The following is a 20,060-nucleotide window of genomic DNA, read 5'->3' as shown; positions in this document are numbered from 1 at the left end:
ATTTTATATTGTCGCCTGCACTGCAGAAATATTTCCCTCCCCCCAAATAAAATAAATGAACTTTTTTTAAAGGTTAAAGGCTTTGACATATACATACTACTTTTTATGTGCTTTACTCTCGTCACTGCGTTCATGTTGTAGTGATGGTAAACAAGGAATGATGAATGTCCGAGCTATACGGAGACTCTGAAGGAAAACAAGAAAGCTTAAATTTGCAGGTTGCATATTGACTACAATGTGACGAATCACAATGGACACCGACGTTCTACAGCAAAGAAAGGACACGACAGTACCCGTTGTCTGAATGTGGCTTTTAATTTCAGGGTAGACTCTCAACCTCGTCCATTACCTAAGCTCGGAAGACCCCCAAAATTCTCGGATGTCCCCCTCTACGGGATGGAGCTGTCGGCAAACGGTGAGTAGCACAATTTAGCTTCCTTCTATGTCCTATTAATTCATAGATACGAAAATCTCTAGCAAAGGAAGCGCATAACATGCCAAAAATCTAAATGTGACTTTCAATTTCAGGATGAAGCCCCCCTCCCCCAGCCACGATGTCTCCAGCAAACAGTGAGTTAGAGCGTATTCCGAATCTCACCGGTGAGCAATCCGATGGCATCACGGTGTTCAGAATTCCACCGATGACGTCTTTCCGTGCGTTTTTTTTAAAGCAAGACGTAAAGCTCTGCAGCAAGACCGTTCTTTTATTACATTTGCTTCACCGTCGCTGCAGCAGCGCTGTAGCAAGCGTGCAGCAAATCAAAACTTCGCTTTACGAGTTTGCTGCACGATCCATCATGGCGGAATGTGTGTTTTGATCTTTTGCAACGTTTATTATTGTCAAAATCGTCTAGTAATAATAATCCAATGTCATTATCATAGAAGTCGAAATTATTTAACATGTTTGGTTCTTTTAGGGTTAAATTTATTACGGCAGAAATAGAAGCCAATATTAATTGTCCACCATTTTGCAGTCATTTGACCTACTTACGTTTTTTTTTTCGACCCTCATTTTGCTACAGCAAAGGCATGAAGCGCTTTACTGAAGCGCTTTTAAAAAAAACGCACAGATTGATGCTCCACCGGTGTCGCACCGGTGCCATCAACTTGCAGAGTTGGTGGCAGTCTCCATCAGCCGCCATCAGAGAATCTGATTGGTTCTTGTATAGGGCGGGAATTAGCAGACGAATAACATCGTGCACTGTTGTATCATGGCGGTGTGTTCTGCTTTAGTTCTGCTGTATTGTTTGTAATGATCAGAACGTAAAAACAATGTGTTAATGGCTTATGAGCGAACATGTCAACGGACCCGTTATTACTACTGGTTTAAGAAATAAATTGTTTATGCTATCTTTTCTTTGAACGAGAGTACGAAAATTTCGCAAAATTTTGCTAGCGTAGCACAGACAACTTGTACAGTCGCCATGACGGCCATCGATCCTTCCAGCAGTTTTGTTCCTTATTTCGCTGCAACGTGACGTCATTGATGCCACCGGACCGGTGAGATTCGGAATACGCTGTTACCTCGAAGTGCGGCGGTTGGAGTTAGTGATCAGGTGTGACCGCGGCACCGTATCGGGGTATACACGCCATAGCACGGTTTCAAGTGTGAGCATCGAATCCGACCCTAGATTCGATGAGCGATTACTGTAACCACCGGTAGTAAGACTTCGGTGCGGCGCCGGTAAATATCAGGGTTTTAGGATTAAGAGTCACGGCGGAACCCCGTGATGTTTTTGTTTTATAGTTTGTAAGATTTTTAGTTCTAAGGTCCTCCGCCCTCCACGTTAGGTTCCTTCTTCGTCGTCTTGGTGTTTGAAGTTTCTAGATTTGCATCCATTAGCCCTTGGCTGGCATAATATGGATTGTCCTTAGCCCATTGCTGGCACAACATGGACGTTCAATTAGGAGTGTTTAGCTTGTAAGATGCTTTTTTTTTTATCACGGGGAGAAACCGTGGCGCTCTGCCGCCTGCACGCCAAGTAACTTTTTTTTTTTCGTTAGTCTGGTTAGGCGACAGCCCTCACACTTCAAATTCACTTTCGGCGGGTTGCCGTAGGACCTCAGTGATGGGGTAGGACGAGCTCTGCCACTCAGGGTTCTAGGGAAGAGGGGTTGTTCGCGTAAAAATAGCTAGCAGATAGAATGAGAATCAATTTACTGAAATTCATTTTGAGACCACATTGAACTGGTCAGGGTTTTAGAGAATGAACACTGTATTATGGTTTCAGGTACATAGTGATCACTTCAAACTTGAAATATATAAGATTTTGATTACATCATTTTATATCTAAAGAAATTTATAAGTAACATCGTGCTTAAAGAAAATGACGAGGAAAACTAAAAATTAATGCGATAAAATTTCTTCAAGAATTGAAACTTGATACTGAATCCACATACGTACAAATTCACTTTATTACTTCATAGGGATATTTTAATGAGATATGCTTTTGTTTCCTCATACACGATACTGGAATATAAGAGTAAATGTAATGGTAAAGATAAAGATAATGTTATAAGTAACAGGTTGATGCAGTGAATGTTGAGTATCATATTAAAATAAATATTTAATGTGATTGAAGTTCTTAAATATGTTGATACACTTGAGTTCGGAGATGGCGGTAATGCACTTCCTGCATTGCATAAAACTTTTTCATAGCCCTAAGCATAAAATATGTATCCTGTATGAGGAAACATTTTTTTCATAGATACAATGTTGAGTTAAAAACAATGACTTCAAGATTTACAGCTCGATTTCCTCATATACCTTACTCAGTTTTATTAAATATAGTAAAGTAAATGGTTACAAATGAACTGTCTGTGGTTGAAGTAACGAAGTGTAAATCATCCATAAAATATAGCAAACTACATTTTTTTCTGTATCTAATTGAATTTTAAAACTATCAATTTGGAGATTTTGGAGCAGATTAAGGAATCTCTGATGAATGTAACTGTAAATGCTAATATTCTAGTGGACGTATATAAATTTTTCAACATTTTTAAAAGTGCTGTGGAAAAAAAAAATTGAAAACTGAGGCATGTTAATGCTAATTTTTTCGTGCAATTCTGCAAGGACAGCAATCTTTTAAGTCTACAAACATCATTCAATTTTAATGAGTAATTATTTTCCTAGGACAGTGTAGGAATTCGAAAATTTTACTACAAAATTAGTGATTCCGAGGCTAGTCTAGGAAAATGATTTTCATTAATTAATTTAAATTATGTCTTTAGGCTTAAAATCGTTCAAATCCTTTCAGTAGTCTGTGGGGAAAATTTGGCACATATTTTGGTTCTCAATTTTTTTCCACATGTTTTAGAAACATTTGCTTGAATTTTAATAAGTTTTCTAGAGCATTAAAATTATAGATGTTCATAGGTTTCCTTAAAACATTGTTGTACACTTCAAATGAATCGTTCTAAATATTTGTTGCATACAGAGCAAAATGTGGGACAATGTATTTTTTTAGTAGATTAAACTTTTTGGTTACCTTCAACTTCACGTACCTATTAACTTAAATGTGGTAATGTGAGAAAAAATGGTATCTTGAACAATATTTAATTATTAAAGAGAAGTAAGATTCGCTTCATAATACACAAAGTAATTGAGCCCTGTAAGACAATATTTGTAACGTCTATGAGGAAAATCGGCGAGTTCATCACATCACCGAAGATTTCACTCCATACAGCAAACATGTCAAGCGCGGATATTTCTAGATTTTAAACGAGGCGAATGTGACGAATTCTTTGTGCAGGGAGACTGATGAGAAATTGTACAAAGTCTATAACTTCGGCATTTTAGAGTTGGGTATTTTAAATTCGGAATGCACTTAAAACGTGTGCTTTTATAACCCCCCCTTTTTCCATAATTTGATTGTTTATTTTTAATTTTCAATATTTCTAATTTTCATAACTAGTATAATCACGTATTTCTCTTAAAATGTGCAAAATCCATGATAACGTAAGTTTCGATGTGACTTATTCGTGCGTAAATTGACGTTTTTCTGCAGCCAGGTATTTTAAATAGGGTTTATTTTATTTAGAATGTGGGTTGAAATTAAATAAGAGTGGTAGGATTTTTTTCAAATTAAAGTAACCCTTAATTCAAATAACTGACTTGGGCAAAAGTCACTTCAGGCATGCGTAAGGCATGTGAAAATTTATTTAATTAATTTGCTGATTTTTAAATAGTACGTAATTATTTTAATTTGTTATGAAAATTAAAAATTTGGAAATAAAAGTTGCTAATTGTGGAAAAAAATGGTGGAAAAGCATGTTTAAATAGGTATTCTTAATTAAAACTTCCTAGTTCCAGAAATGTAGAAGTTAAAGGCAGTAAGATGTAAGTTCTCATCAGTCTGCCTTAAGAGTGTGCATGCTTTGAGATTCTGGAAGTCGTCCTTTCGGACTTGTCAGAGAGTACTATATGTCCGCGCTTGACATTCCTGGCACACAGTGACATCACTGAAGAGTTCAACGTACACAGCTACATCACCGGTGATTTCAGCGCATGTAGCGACGTCATTGAAGATCTCAACGCATACAGCATGATCGAAGACTTCACCGCATACATCGATTTCTGGTATAAGTGAATTTCCGAAATGATTCGTTTGAAGAATATTTCAAACTTTATTTCCTCCTATACCTTACTGATTGTTATTTAATATAATAGTAAAGAATATTGTCACAAATTGATATGCATGCATTCAAACCTGACGTATCTAATAATTGTAAATGCCTAAATGAGAATAGGAACTGATAATTTAATCTGAATACTTGCTTAAAGGGCAGTGAAACTTTATATCGCACAAGATAATTGGCCCTTTGTATATGAATAAAAGTAACGTCTAGGAGGAAAGAAGTTATTTCACCGATCTGAAAATGGGTCTCTTGAAACAGAAGACCGATTTAAAACTAATTTGAGACTTCGTTAGGTTTGAATTTCCTCATATACATTACTGGATAATATACAGAGTGTTTCAAAAATAAGGGGCATAATTTCAGGTATGTATTTCCGACTTGTAGATAATCAAAATAGTTCATTACAACATGTGTCCGGAAATGCTTTATTTCCCAGTTATGGCCTTCACAACATTGAAATTCACCGGGACGTTTTTCTTTCCGCAGGTGGTTGCAGTCAAAGGAGACATTAAGAGGGCACTCTGACAGTTCATTCCGAGGCGAAGGTTACATTCAGTGTTGTGTAGGCATTAGACTGTGCGACATGTATTCAAATCAAGAGCTGGCAGAGATACACTTCATGTACGGTAAGGCGGACGGCAATGCTGCGCCGGCTCGTCGTTTGTACCAGGAGAGGTACCCACAGCGACAATGTCCAGATCGGAAGACATTTGTACGTCTCCATTACCGTCTGTGCGAGTATGGAAAATTTAACTCTCCTGGTTTGGGAAGGGGACGACCAAGATCTACAACTCCAGAAGTACAGGAGGAGATTCTGGAGGCTGTGAACATGACTCCTTCTATCAGCACACAAAGGGTAGCGTTGCAAGTCAATGTTCCTCATACGACTGTCTGGAGACTGTTGAAAGAGTATCAATTGTATCCTTATCATTTGCAACATGTACAGGCCCTGTCACCAGCAGATTACCCTGCACGAACGAGTTAGGTTCTGTTAGTGGTCCTTGCAGCAGTGTGGTGTAAATCCGAACTTTCCTGCCTTAGTATTATTTACAGATGAAGCACAGTTCACACGAGATGGCATAACAAATTTCCACAATCAGCATGTATGGGCGTATGAAAACCCACGTGCAACTGTTCTATCTCATCATCAGATGCGGTTCTCCCTCAACATGTGGGCCGGTATCATTGGTGATCGATTAGTTGGACCCCATGTACTTGTAAACAGATTTACGGGGCAGGCGTACACAAACTTCCTGGAAAACACCATACCTCATGTTTTAGAAGACACTCCACTGATCAATCGTCAACACATTCACTTCTTGCATGATGTGCGCTCCTGCACACTTCAATCGTACGGCTCGCCGGTACTTGGATCGAAGGTTTCCTGATCGATGGATAGGTAGAGGTGGCCCAATTGCTTGGCCTCCACGCTCACCTGATCTGAACCCTCTCGATTTCTACTTGTGGGGTCATTTAAAATCATTGCTTTATTCGTCTCCGGTGCCTGATTTGGAATCCCTTCGGAATCGAATTGTGGCATGTTCTGAGGACATACACAATACTCCTGGAGTTTGGGATGGTGTTCGCAGGTCAATGAGACATCGATGTGAGGTCTGTATTCAAGCAGAAGGTGGACATTTTGAACATCTTCTGTAATGACAACGACCTGCGGAAAGAAAAACGTTCCGGTGAATTTCAATTTTGTGAAGGCCATAACTAGAAAATGAAGCATTTCCGGACACATGTTGTAATGAACTATTTTGATTGTCTACATGTGGGAAATACATACCTGAAATTATGCCCCGTATTTTTTAAATACTCTGTATAGACATAGCAAGTTGGTAACTGAATATGTATTTGCACATGACATAATATGTAAGAACTAATAACATATATACTACAATTCAATGACATAATCTTTAATTGAAATCTGTCCTAGTACAGATTACGTAAAGTCTATGAGGAAATTTGCTTCTCGTGTTTTCAGTGTTTTGCTGAAATGACATAGCTGCGTGAAAGTAAATTCGTACACTTTTTCGTGAAGTTTCTTCTTGTAATGAAAGAAGCCCTTAGAAGATGAAACCAGAAAATGAAGGTTAGTTTTGTTTCTATAGGCCTATGTTGGGAACTGAAGGGTGTTACATCCATGCTTGTTGCTGACTTATTTTTCTCTCTCTTCCAGGTCCCCGCCCACTGTCCTGTGCCTCAACGTGGCGGGCGGGTGTAACGAGGAAGGATGCAAAGCTCATCTGTGCTAACGGAAATGGAAAAAGATAGCAGTTGCATCCTTCCTTGGCTAAACGGGACAACCTCATAATTTCAGTAATAGTTTTTCTGGAAATACTAAAGTACTGCGGGAAACCAATGATGTTAGAAACTTTAGGTTTCATTGGGAAAGGTTAGGGAATAATAGATCGTTGATACTTAATGCTATAGGTCTACATGTCTTCGCCTCATAAAGTGCACCCTTGTCCACATAGACCAATTTTCAATGCATCATGATTTATTAAGATATAAGGGTGACAGTGCCATGAAAATTATTTTTCCTTAATAGGTTGTTACCTTTTGCTAAATGAGACAACCTTGTGATTTTGCTATATTCATTTGCCGACTTTCTGTACATTATGAGAAGAGAAATCGCAGCATTGATTCTTTTGTTTGTTTTAAGACCTACTATAGGTAGTATACTTGACATGAACAAATTTGAAGCTTTGCAACTTGTTTCAGGTGTTGCTGTTCGCATACAACTGGTCTAGTATTTTAATACGGCGCATCAAACACAAGCACGCCACTGACCTGTCTCTTAAGATGATGGGATCTGTAGACCTATCGTGGTGACGTTCTTATTTCTTACACAAATCCTAGATCAAAAAGTCACTAATATTGAATGAATTTAAATACTATTATAGTCACAATCATGCCGTGGTATGAAAGAAAAATTTCAAAACCTCGAGCGGGATTCGAACCTGCGACTTCCTGTACTCCGGTCAGGCGCTATCGAGTTCGTCTCACGCCAAAGGCTCGGAATCCTCCTTTCATACTGGCGACTCTGTTAGAGTACTGTCCATAGCGTCTGATCTAGTCAGCACTGCTTATGGGTGGGAAGAAACATTACAAATGTAATCTTCATCTTACGATGTTGGACGACGTATATACGTCCGTTGATGTGACAGTCGCCAGTATGAAAGGATGATTCCGAGCCTTTGGCGTGAGACGAACTCGATAGCATCTGACCGGAGTATAGGAAGTCGCAGGTTCGAATCCCGCTCGAGGTTGTGAAATTTTTCTTTCATATCACGGCATGATTGTGACTATAATAGTATTTAAATTCATTAATATGTCACATCAACGGATGTATATACGTCATCCAACATCGTAAGATGAAGTCACTAATATTTTGCCAATTTCACTTACCTTCCAAAATAAAGGTTTATTTCAGAGCGTCTTGTTTGCGGACGAATTTGATTAAATTAAAAAGAATTGACAGATATTGTAATGTAGGAATGAGAAAATAAAAACTTTTGTGTATTTCACTATTACTATCGACTATTCATGGGCTATGGTGTTCGCCTATATAGGCTATGGGATGGATTTAGAACTCTTGCTCTTACTTCTGTAAGGAGTAATAATAGTTGAGAAATGAATTAAGCTGATGCCTTTCTTTCCCAAAACCCTAACATTTTAGATTCGGATGCTGTACAACAGATTCCACTCAAGTTTGTCTTGCTTTGTTCCAGGTTTCCCAGTCATTGCTGTACACACCCCACTGATGGAGCTATGGTAGGACCTGTTAGTGATACACCAGATGCTTTATCTTCCACCTATATAAAATGTTGCAATGGTGAAGCGATTGTTGTACTTCTCGAAGTTCAATGAATAATCAAATATACCCTTAATTATGTTATTAAGTCCACACCTGTGGAGTAACGGTCAGCGCGTCTGGCTACGAAACCAGGTGGCCCGGGTTTGAATCCCGGTCGGGGCAAGTTACCTGGTTGAGGTTTTTTCTGGGGTTTTCCCTCAACCCAATACGAGCAAATGCTGGGTAACTTTCGGTGCTGGACCCCGGACTCATTTCACCAACATTATCACCTTCATCTCATTCAGACGCTAAATAACTTAGATGTTGATACAGCGTCGTAAAATAACCCAATAAAATTAAAAATCTGTTATTATATTTATTTTAATATGTACAGCTGTCAAAAAAAAAAAGTGGCCGCACTCGTGAACAGCGAATATTTTCAAAGTCCACTTCGGGTCGCGGCGATGTTACACGATGCATGTGCTTGTACAAGCAGTTCCGTAACTATGAAAGTGTTCCATATCTGCGCCTCGAATGCTAGGTTTACACGGCGACAGTTTAGAGCGAGAGAAGATCTAAAGTATCAGGAGAGCTCTCTAAAGGAGTGTTTACACGGTGACAGAATATAGCTTCTCTAAACCCATTAGCGAGCTCTCTTTGAGATTTATATAACTCTAAACTCTAATGTTACTCTCCGGACCGTTTACATGGTGCAGACAGTTTAGAGTGACAGAAAGTGTTACGAGCATATAGAAAAGAACAGGTTGGTCAGTGCATTTACGACTATGGCAGAAACACAACGTTTTTCTGCCGCTGTAGTGTGTAGTTCTTCTGAATTGAATAAGGCAGAGGAGAAATAGATCTACGTGGGAAAAACCTTGGATATCTCGCCGGAACATGCATGGAGCTTACACATCGGACCTGTAATTGTCAAAAAAGACACAACTATGAGGATTGTCATTAGTACAAAGGAAAGCCTATTGGTCACATTGCGCTTCCTAGCAACAGGTTTATACCCTAAACACATTTCATTTTTCTTAACAGAATAAATTATGAATAATAATAATAATAATAATAATAATAATAATAATAATTAATAAACACATGAAAATGGTAGACTACATTGCTTATGTAAAATGTATTAAGTTTCTTTCATTATGTTCGAAAGGTATGGTGTATGAATTGAACAACAGGAAGGTAGTGCCTGAGCTTATAATATGTAATATCTTTTCGTATCAAAAATGACAACCATTTATTTTAATATAATTGATACGTAGACGTTTTGAACTTACGTCTATTGACCATAAAATGTTGTACGAAGCATTTAATACGCAACGATGAGTCCTTTAAATGCCCCAAATGTCAATGTCAATAAGTGTTCTGTTACAAATATCTAGAACCGAACAGCTCTCTGAGCGGCGGAATTACATCTCTACATTTATACAGGGAGAGTTTAGAGAAGAGAGGGCTAGAGATTATAGCTGAGTATAGCTCCTGCGGAACCTGGTGAAACTTGGAAGGAGAGAACAGTATTGTGGTGTGGGATCGACTACCGACCGATGTTATGTGACGAGATGTAAGCGAGACTGAACAAGCGTTACCCCCTCCACTCTTAACCGCCCATAGAACTAGCTTCTCCATCAAGGTCAAGCTTCACCAGGTTCCGTTCGAGCTATATCACCGTGTAAACGGTTTTGAGGGTAGGTATCTCGTTGACTCTAATTAGATATTAGAGACTAAATAGAGCGGCCTTGAAAACTGCTCTCGCCATGTAAACACCCTGGACAAAGAACTCGCATATGCTCTCAACTCCCATTATAGCTACTCTAAATTATTCAACTCGGTTGAACTTTTTCATAAACTCTCGCGACAGAAGCAGTATAAATGACGGTCAAAAACAATGGAGTGTCGACACGAAGATTGATTGAAGCATATGAATTGGAAAGTTGTTTGTGGAATGTGTTTAACAAGAATTACAAGAATAAGGACCATGCGAAATCAGGCATTGTCAGAATTAGCTGAGACTGTTGAGGCGTCTGAATTTGGCTTTTAGTTTTGTTAATTTATTGTAATTTGGCCGTAATTTTAGCAAGGTACATTGTTTTAGTTGTTAATTTGTGGGTTTTATTCTTGCTTATTTATTTGCTGGAGGAGGTACAGCGAAAGATCCATAACCTCCAGTAAGTGCGAACTATAATAATAATAATAATAATAATAATAATAATAATAATATCACTATTGTATTATTATTAATAATAATAATATCACTATTGTATTATTATTATTATTATTATTATTATTATTATTATTATTACCGTGCAATTATCAACATTCACTTGATGTGGAATATTTTCTATATTCCTTTTAATACTATTGATAATGCATCATATTAATAATAATAACGCTCACCTAGTACATTACAAACAAATCACATAACTGGTACAGTGGGGTCTGTACCGGTATCTGTTAACAAGAATATAGTTATAATTTAATAAAACGAAATAGGCACAACTATTACACTGTATTAGTAGAACCATTATAAACACAATATAATGAAAGAAGATGAACAATGTTATGTGAAAAATTGTTTTTTTTTTCTTTGAACACTCGGTCTCTTTTGAGGAGCTTAAACGCAATCAGTCATTTTCATCGCAAATTCTGCACACTTTTTTTCTTTAACATTGGAGGTAAATTGGACTTTGGCCCTTGTAGCAAGAATATTTTTTTCCTCTTTAATTTTGGGGGGCACAAAGCACATCTTCTTCTTTCTCTTCTTCTTTTTCTTCTCCTCAAGAACCACTTCTTCAGTCTGTTATTTGTCTATGTCTTCAGCTGCATCCGTTGCCTTTCTTTCATCAGGAAGCCTGAAAATTGTCTTTATACAGGGTTCCTACAAAATACCTTTCCGGTTTCGAACACATGTAATTTACGTGCTATGAATCTGAGGTGCATGAAAATAGTACCAATGGAAAGAGAAACTACAAACGTTTAGTTTCTTGACTTAAAGATGTTCAATGTGTCCCCCCTCCTTAGTAACACGGCACACATCAAGCCTATAGTCAAGTTCCATGTAGGTACGCGGATTTTCCGATCTTCAGATGGTGAGATTATGTCTCTTCACCTTACCAGAAAGTTGAAAAGTGACGTCGTCAGAAAACACTACGGAACGAATAAATTCATCATCGTTTTCAATTAAAGTCTACATATTTGTGCAAAAATTTCTTCGTAGCACTTTGTCCTCTGGTATTAGCGCTTGCAGCAACTGTAGTAGGTATGGATGGAGTCGCAACCGCTTGCGAAGAAACGTGGCTTTAAATCTGTATACCATTTACGGATTTTAGGCCCACTGGGTGAATCTGCACCAAACTTTGTTCGGTAATGCTTTTGCACATTAATAACCGACTGGTTCACATGGAAATTAAGCTCTTCTGTCGTCTATAGCAGCCATTTCGCCTCAACAAAGACATTTTTTTTTATATGCACTATTATGAGGCGTGTTATTAAGTAGGGAAACAATGTTAACCACTCCCCTTATTATCCCGAGTTAACTCGGGTTGCTAACATGTGTCAAAATTTATTAACCTGAGTTAACTCGTTTGAGTCCCATGTCTACTTCATAGTGATTTTTTAAGTATGTAAGAAAATTAGTGATGTACAGTGACTCTGCAATATTAAATGACCTCTTTACGAAAATAAAAAAATATGACACTTTTTTTTTCACAAAACTGGTAAAATAAATAGTAAGGGAAGAGGTTAACACAACTAAACTTTTTGAGTTTCTCTTACCATTGGTACTATTTTCATGCATCTCTGATTCATAGAATGTAAATTACATGTGTGCCGACTTGAGCTATAATTTGCATATTTTTGATCAAGACTATCAACTCCGTTCTTCGTGCAATTATAGTATTCTATACGAATCAATAAATAATGACTCACCTAACAATATTAGTAACGCAAGTGCTATGCGCGGTCAGGTTACACAACTGCTGACACACTGCTCAGAAGTTACATGGGTGGTGATTCATAAAAACGCACTGACCAGCCTGTTCTTCTCTAAATGCTCTCTCTCTCAATACTTTCTCTCACTCTAAACTGTCTGCACCATGTAAACGGTCCGGAGAGTAACTTAGAGTTTAGAATTATATAAATCTCATGAGAGCTCGCTAATGGGTTTAGAGAAGCTATATTCTGTCACCGTGTAAACACTCCGTTAGAGAGCTGTCATGATTCTTCAGAACTTCGCTCTGAACTGTCGCCGTGCAAACGTAGCATGATTATTACTTTAGACCTGTATTTCAAGTTATGCGCCACCTTTTATAATCTCGTACGCAACAGTCGCGAGAGTTAATGAAAAAGTTCAACTTAGCTGACTAATTTAGAGTAGCTATAATGAGAGCTGACAGTATATGCGCCTGGCGGTCGGGACTAGGAACTAGCTCCTGATTGGCCCGCAGCGGGAAGCTCTACTTTTGCATATTTACCGGCTAGACGTGGTCCCACATCACTTCGTCCCTTAAGAAGATGGCAGAGCTAGCCGTCGAAAGCTTGGAAGCTAATCTCCAACTCACCTGGCTGAGAACCCGAGAAGAGTTATTCTAAGTATATGCGAGTTCTCTGTTCAGGGTGTTTACACGGCTAGAGCAGTTTTCATGACCGCTCTATTTAGACTCTTTATTTAGATATTAGAGTCAACGAGATACCTGCTCTCACAACCGTTTACACGGTGATACTCAGCTATAATCTCTAGCTCTCTTCTGTAAACTGTCGCAGTGTAAACGCAGTAGTAGACCAGCGGTAGAGTGCTTGTTTAATGATTCAAATGTTGTGGGTTCGGGCCTTCTTTAAGTTTTCATTTTATGTTTAATCGTTCTTTAGCGATGTAAATGCTATTCAAATTATCATTTATATTCAGTTATCGTTCTTTATGGATATCACGTTATTTATATTTTGATATCGTTCTTTAGAGATATGAATAAAATTCAAGGCATCATTTGTATTCTGTTATCGTTTATAACGATATGAATAATTATTATTATTGTTTCTCCAATGGGGGTTAGCCCTATTTTGCATATGTATGTTAGGGCTATAGTTTCATACACAAAAAATATGAGCATAAAGAGAAACGGAAAAGAAAATTAAATTAGCTTACGCGATGTAAACAAAACATAAACAATCCGTAAATTAGGCATTGCGATTGTAAAACAAATATCAGGTATCAATTTGAAACATACAAAAACATTAACAACACACATACGTAACACTTCTATAACACAAATATGCAGCTTTCCGTACCATACATCATAAATTAATACACAATAGTCACACAAACACAATCAAACTATAATTACGACATTGCGACGACATCAAGCATCCCATAACTGACTCACATACATAACAAATCAAGCGTCCACACCTGGGGAGTAACGGTCAGCGCGTCTGGCCGCGAAACCAGGTGGCCCGGGTTCGAATCCCGGTCGGGGCAAGTTACCTGGTTGAGGTTTTTCCGGGGTTTTCCCTCAACCCAATACGAGCAAATGCTGGGTAACTTTCCGTGCTGGACCCCGACTCATTTCACCGGCATTATCACCTTCATATCATTCAGACGCTAAATAACATAGATGTTGATACAGCGTCGTAAAATAACCCAATAAAATAAATAAACAAATCAAGCATCCGTTACAACACATACACTTCAACATAGTAACCACACTTTTAAAAGTTACAAATTTGGCTCCAAGAAGAATAAATAGGACACTGTTACTAATTACTATTCTTCTACAATTTCTTAAATACATCTTTAATAAATCTGTGAAATTCCGATATGAATAATATTCACGTTTTTTTTATATTCTGTTATCGTTCTTTAGCGATATAAATAATATTAAAGTTATCATTTATATTGTTTTCCTTCATTAGCATTATAAAATAATATTCAAGTTATTTATATTGTTATTGTTCTTTCGCAATATAAATAACCTGTATTTTATGTAAGTAATTATTATAACACAAATAAACATCTTTCTTTGTAAAATAGGTTATTTTATTTAGATAATTAAATACGTATTATATAATATCTTATATGAATTAAACAAACCTATATTTATCATTTATATTCTGTTATCGTTCCTTAGTGATACTGTATAAATAATATTCAAGTTATTTATATTGTAATCGTTCTTTAGCGATATAAATAACAAATTTAATATTAGGTTTGGAAAAATCCAGTTGCATAATACTGCTATTAGTTTTTCTTTTTGTATTATTACATTATACTATCTTGAACCACAATAAAATGAAAAGGAGTAACGAGGAATTGAACCTGAGACGTTGACATCTAAATTTCGACGTTCGTCCGCTGAGCTACGAGGGCAGAAGTGTGGAAACATTTTCGGAAAAATTGGCCCAATCACACTCTAAGATTTTCTGATGATTCGTAGAAGTTAGTCCAGGATGCGGGGGGCAAAGGCTAATTGAGATTTCCCGGTCTCTGATCGGGTCAAACATCCTGATAGAATTAATATTTAACCCTTGCCATGACTTTCGGTGAAGTCCGGAGGGTCCAATTAGTCAAATCCACTCTCCTCATCTCCACGCTTGGGCCCCCTGGAATTTAATAAGATGCGAAAGGGATAGTGGTGTGCGGAAAGCAATGGGATGTTACCGCATTTAGGCCCATCCTTCCCAAGAAAAACTACAAACATGAACAAAGGAACCTTTTAATAGAAGAAGAAGGATCTTCTGCGGACCTCTGGAAAAAGAACTAAGGAAGAGACTAGTGAAGTGCTTTGTGTGGAGTGTGGCACTGTATGGGGAAGGAACATGGACATTACGAAGAAATGAAGAGAAACGAATTGAAGCATTTGAAATGTGGATGTGGTGAAGAACGGTGCGTGTGAAGTGGACAGACAGAATAAGAAATAAAATTGTGTTTGAAAAAGTGAGTGAAGAAAGAATGATGCTGAAACTGACTAGAAAGAGAAAAAGGAATTGGTTGGGTCTCTGGTTGAAAAGAATAATAGACGACATTAGGATATGTCGATCATATGAGGAGACTAAGAGGAAGGCATAAAATAGGAAAGATTGGAGATTGCTGGGTTTGCAATGAAAGACCTGCCCATGGACAGAACACTTATGTATGTATGTTCAGAATGCCTGGAATATCGTGTCTAAGAACAGTCGCTATTTGCAAAGACTAGTCGATTCCATGCCCACTCGACTGCAAGATGATCGAGATAAGAGGAAGATAGACTAAATATTGAATTGTGGCTTTTTGTTTTGTTTTTTGAACACTTAATTGTTTGAATGTTTTAAGGCCGACGCCAGTAAATTTGTTTTGTTTATGCCACGAAAGATATTTTTATTGAGAATAAAATCTTTTTTCTTTCCATTTGCAGCCAAAATATCATAATGATAAAGTCATGGCATAATATATTAATGAACCTGATGTTAATTACTAAAATAATCGTAAAAGAGAAAGGAGCCATTATAAGCTTATATAGTTTGTCTCTCTCAAAAACAGAACAAGAAAGAACATAAAAAGCACGAGGTTGTAGTCGAACGCAGGATCTCTCGAATAAGAGGCCTGAACGCTACCATTACGCTATCGAATAACACACAAAATACTTCAGTTATAACTGTAGATATCAGGCAACTTGGTCCAACAACATGTAACATCGCCTGTCTCCGAATTGTAGCGAAGATACCCGAAGGGAACTTTGTTTCAGGAGAGCGGCCACTTTTTCTTTTGACAACTGTACAATACGATTTAGTCCTGACAGTCGCCAGCAATGTGCGCCTGGGTCAGGCGAGTCCATTAAGTTACGCCAAGGAGTGTTCAGGTTAGTCTGTCGTCTGCACTCAGAGCGATCGGATGTCACGCATGCGATATAGCCTTGTTTTTCCAGTACAGTTAAGCTGTACTGCATTCGTTTACTGACCGCTCGCCCTTACCTCTACTCCGGAACTCTCCCCACTACTATTACTTCCACTCTGTCGCGTCACTGAGCTGTCAGGGATAAATCTGCCAATTTAAACCTTACTTTTTCTTTTGCGCGAAGTTCTGTTATTCATTTTACCTGCCACTTTTCGACATAACGCTTGTCCGAAGTGGAGCAAACAGCAGGCTCAGGCAGCAAAGAATAATTATTTTAATTGCGTTAATTGCTGATGTTTCAAAACCAGTAGAAATACATAATGGCGAGAGATTTTCTACAAAAAATAGTTTGAACCTTATTCTTTAAAGTTCGAAATAACACGGTATACAGTGCCTCTGCTTTAGTTTCCAATACTGCTATCACTAATGGAACCCATAGGTCTTGGACATTGCCATGTATACTGTATACTTCACAAATTATGCTATGTACTGCCCAGAAGGTCCCATCACATCCAATATGAACTTCTAATCACTCTCATTGTGTTGCAAAAGCTGTCAGCTTCTTGTTTGGGTTAAATTTTATAAGTCGTTGTCAATCTCTGCCTACATTGAACCTGACGGGGATATCTAGCCTGTCTTCCATTGTTGTTGGATTGAGAGTTAGACCCAAATGCCTTGCCTCTCTCTAAATAATTGTACGCTTCAAAGTCCCTGATTTTGATAGCTTCAGATGTTTCACTTAATGTTTCTGCTACATGTTGGTTTATCAGTGACGCTACTGATTCATTAGCCGTATTTACAGCTTCATTAATCCTCGCAATCGTTCTGCTTTACACTTACTCCTGTCTGGACCATACTCATGTTCAATTTCTTTCAGTACTTCGTCTTCCTCAAGCAAGATGTACTTGGGCTGAACGATAACCACGTTTCCCATATCAAAATGTTTTTGAAGTGTTATTGAAATCAGAAAAGTATCAGTGAAATGTGTCGCAGTTAAAGTTCAGTGAGTGAGTTGACAGCGAAATGAGTGTAGTGCTGAAAGTTACTTGTGCAAGTATGACCATATCATACTCGTGGGTTTTAGTTTGAACTTAGGGTTAAGATACAAACTACATTTACTTTAAATCGTTATTATTATTACTATTATTATTATGATTATTATTATTATTATTATTATTATTTGTTAGTATTAATTGTATTTTTGTTAATTGTTTATTATTGTCATTGAATGTAATTAGTTACCACTGCCACCGAATATTTACCCATTTGAATCATTCCACGTCAAATCGCACAGCAATAAAACACGACCTTCTCGGAAATGGTCGATTTTTTTTTCATGAATTCCAGACATCAAATAAGGAGACCCGTATTGTTTTATTTTCACAATTATTAATTATTTGTGTAGTTATGACTATTTGAAGTTACGCAAATTATGCGCGCACTGTTACATAAACTCACTTGCAACTCTGTGTCTACATATAATTGAGATCTGCGGTTTGGCGCATTTGAAAGACTAAATACAACACTTTTTATTACTTTAGGCTTATCACAAATAAATTTAAAATTTGGCCTATTTTTTTAATCATTTCTTTTTCAAAGCAAAATTACTATATTAAGTAGCCAAGTTAAAAATCTGAAAAAAAAAAAATATATAGACTTGTTCGTTGATGTATTATCTGTAAACTACTGCATTTATAAATATGGGATCGGCACCCATACATTTGTAACAATTTATTTTCCGGAGGCATGCACGCGCTCGCGATGCCCAGCTAATGAACTGCTTGCAGCCATAGGCTAGAAGACTGCCCGTGGAAAGTTCTACGAAATTCCCCGTTGCATCTGATGTCACCATACTAATCATCAAATGATTAATACCTTAAGGAACAGTAAATATCTTACCTAAAATATTTTATTATTGTCAGCTCAGCTAAGAGGGGAAGCCCTTCACAGTGCCCTGTGTTTATATTGTAATATAGCCAAGTGTTTGATGATAGCAAGGCTGGGTAAGGCAGTAAACTTTATGGCAGTAAACAGATGCCAGGAGACAAATATAGAAGAGAAAAATAATCACGCAGTGACGAGACTTCTATACAACATAAGTGATGGTAAAGATCGCGTAATATATAACAATTGTTTAAATCCATTTACCTTCCTAATCACGCTTTTAAAAAGAAATGTACACTAAGACGCGAAAGTCGCGGCTTATTGATAAAGCTCAATTTAAAGGAGTCTTTGAATGTGCAAATATGTGATTCGTTCTGTAAAAATCAATCAATTTCCGGATAGGTCAGGTGAAATTATATGTGAAGCCGGTAGTTCTTGTGATATTAATAAACATGAATCAAATGAAAGTGCGTGCAGAGAAAGTGACTATCCCAGTTCTTCTTCTAGGAGTTCTATGGATACAGTGCTAGAAATCACTAATATTGAGGAATTAAGAGTTTGATGTCAATAGAATCCCCTATCAAGAAAAGAAAGCTACAACAAAAACGATACCCTCGTAAAAAGTTTCAAAAAGTAAAAGGCTCCCTAGCATATAAAGTTTTTCATGTAGAAGATGCATCGTCATCCCTTCAAAAGTCAGCCATATTTTATTTTTGACGGAATGCAAAGAAATGTACAACCTGAAAATTACATAGTTATTTCAGGCTTTTCTGAAAATTATTCATTTGTAATACAAGATTCAATACAAGGTGTGCATTGGAACATATGCCAAGCCACAATACAATACAATTTTAATTTTACTTCCTATTTTATTTTATATTATATTCTCTTATAGGCTTATTAATATTATATCTGAACTGCGACCGAACACGAGCGCTGCTCATTCGGTCTCAAATTTTGTTAATACTACTGTATCTCCTTTTTATATTGATTGTATTATTTTATTTATATTTCTCTTGTTTGTAATTATATTCTTTATTCTGTATAAATAAATAAATAAATAAATAAATCCTTTCATAGTATATTTCAAAGGAGATACAGAAATTCATTACAAAAGTATTGTCATCTCAGAAACCACGAAACATGACACCAATCCCTTTCACTTTTTTCAATCCGAAGCAATCAATTTCTTAAAGCAAGAATTCAACGATATGAAAAAAAATCATCTACTTTTCCAATGGATCAAGTTCACAATACAAAAAAAAAGAGAATTTTAAAAATAATTGCTTACATGAAGACGATTATGGAATTAGTGCTGAATGACACTTCTTTGCAACGTCGCATGGTAAAGGTCCATGTGATTGCATTGGAGATACTGTTAAAAGACTTGCCACGAGAGTTAGCCTATACAAGATCCTATAACAACGCCAACAAAAAAACTGTTTGATTGGTCACAAAAAACATTTCTAACGTGTCATTTATATTTTGTCCATTGAATAGGCACAAAAACCACACTGAAAATTTGCAGGCCAGATACCATAATCTAAAACCAATAACTGGTACATTAAAATTACCTTCTTTCATTCCGTTGTGAAAAACTGAAGATTTTTTTCTTTCAAGACAGAAGGTAGGCGAATGAAAATTTAAAGTGTGAATGAAAAGAAACATTTAACAAGCGTAATGTACAATTATTTGAAGATATAATAAGTAAATTAGCAGTGTTTCCTCGAGTGACTTGATCCGTACTGGGTGTAATGTTGCAACGTACAGGCAATATCCAGCGCCGATAAACCTCCCAGCGCGCTTTAACGCTTCCCGTCCACTGCTGCTGCGCCGACCGCTACACATTGTGTTGTAAGT

The sequence above is a fragment of the Periplaneta americana genome, chromosome 10 (genome assembly GCF_040183065.1).
Source record: "Periplaneta americana isolate PAMFEO1 chromosome 10, P.americana_PAMFEO1_priV1, whole genome shotgun sequence".
Taxonomy (NCBI): Eukaryota; Metazoa; Arthropoda; class Insecta; order Blattodea; family Blattidae; genus Periplaneta; species Periplaneta americana.
This window is presented reverse-complemented; position numbering follows the sequence as displayed.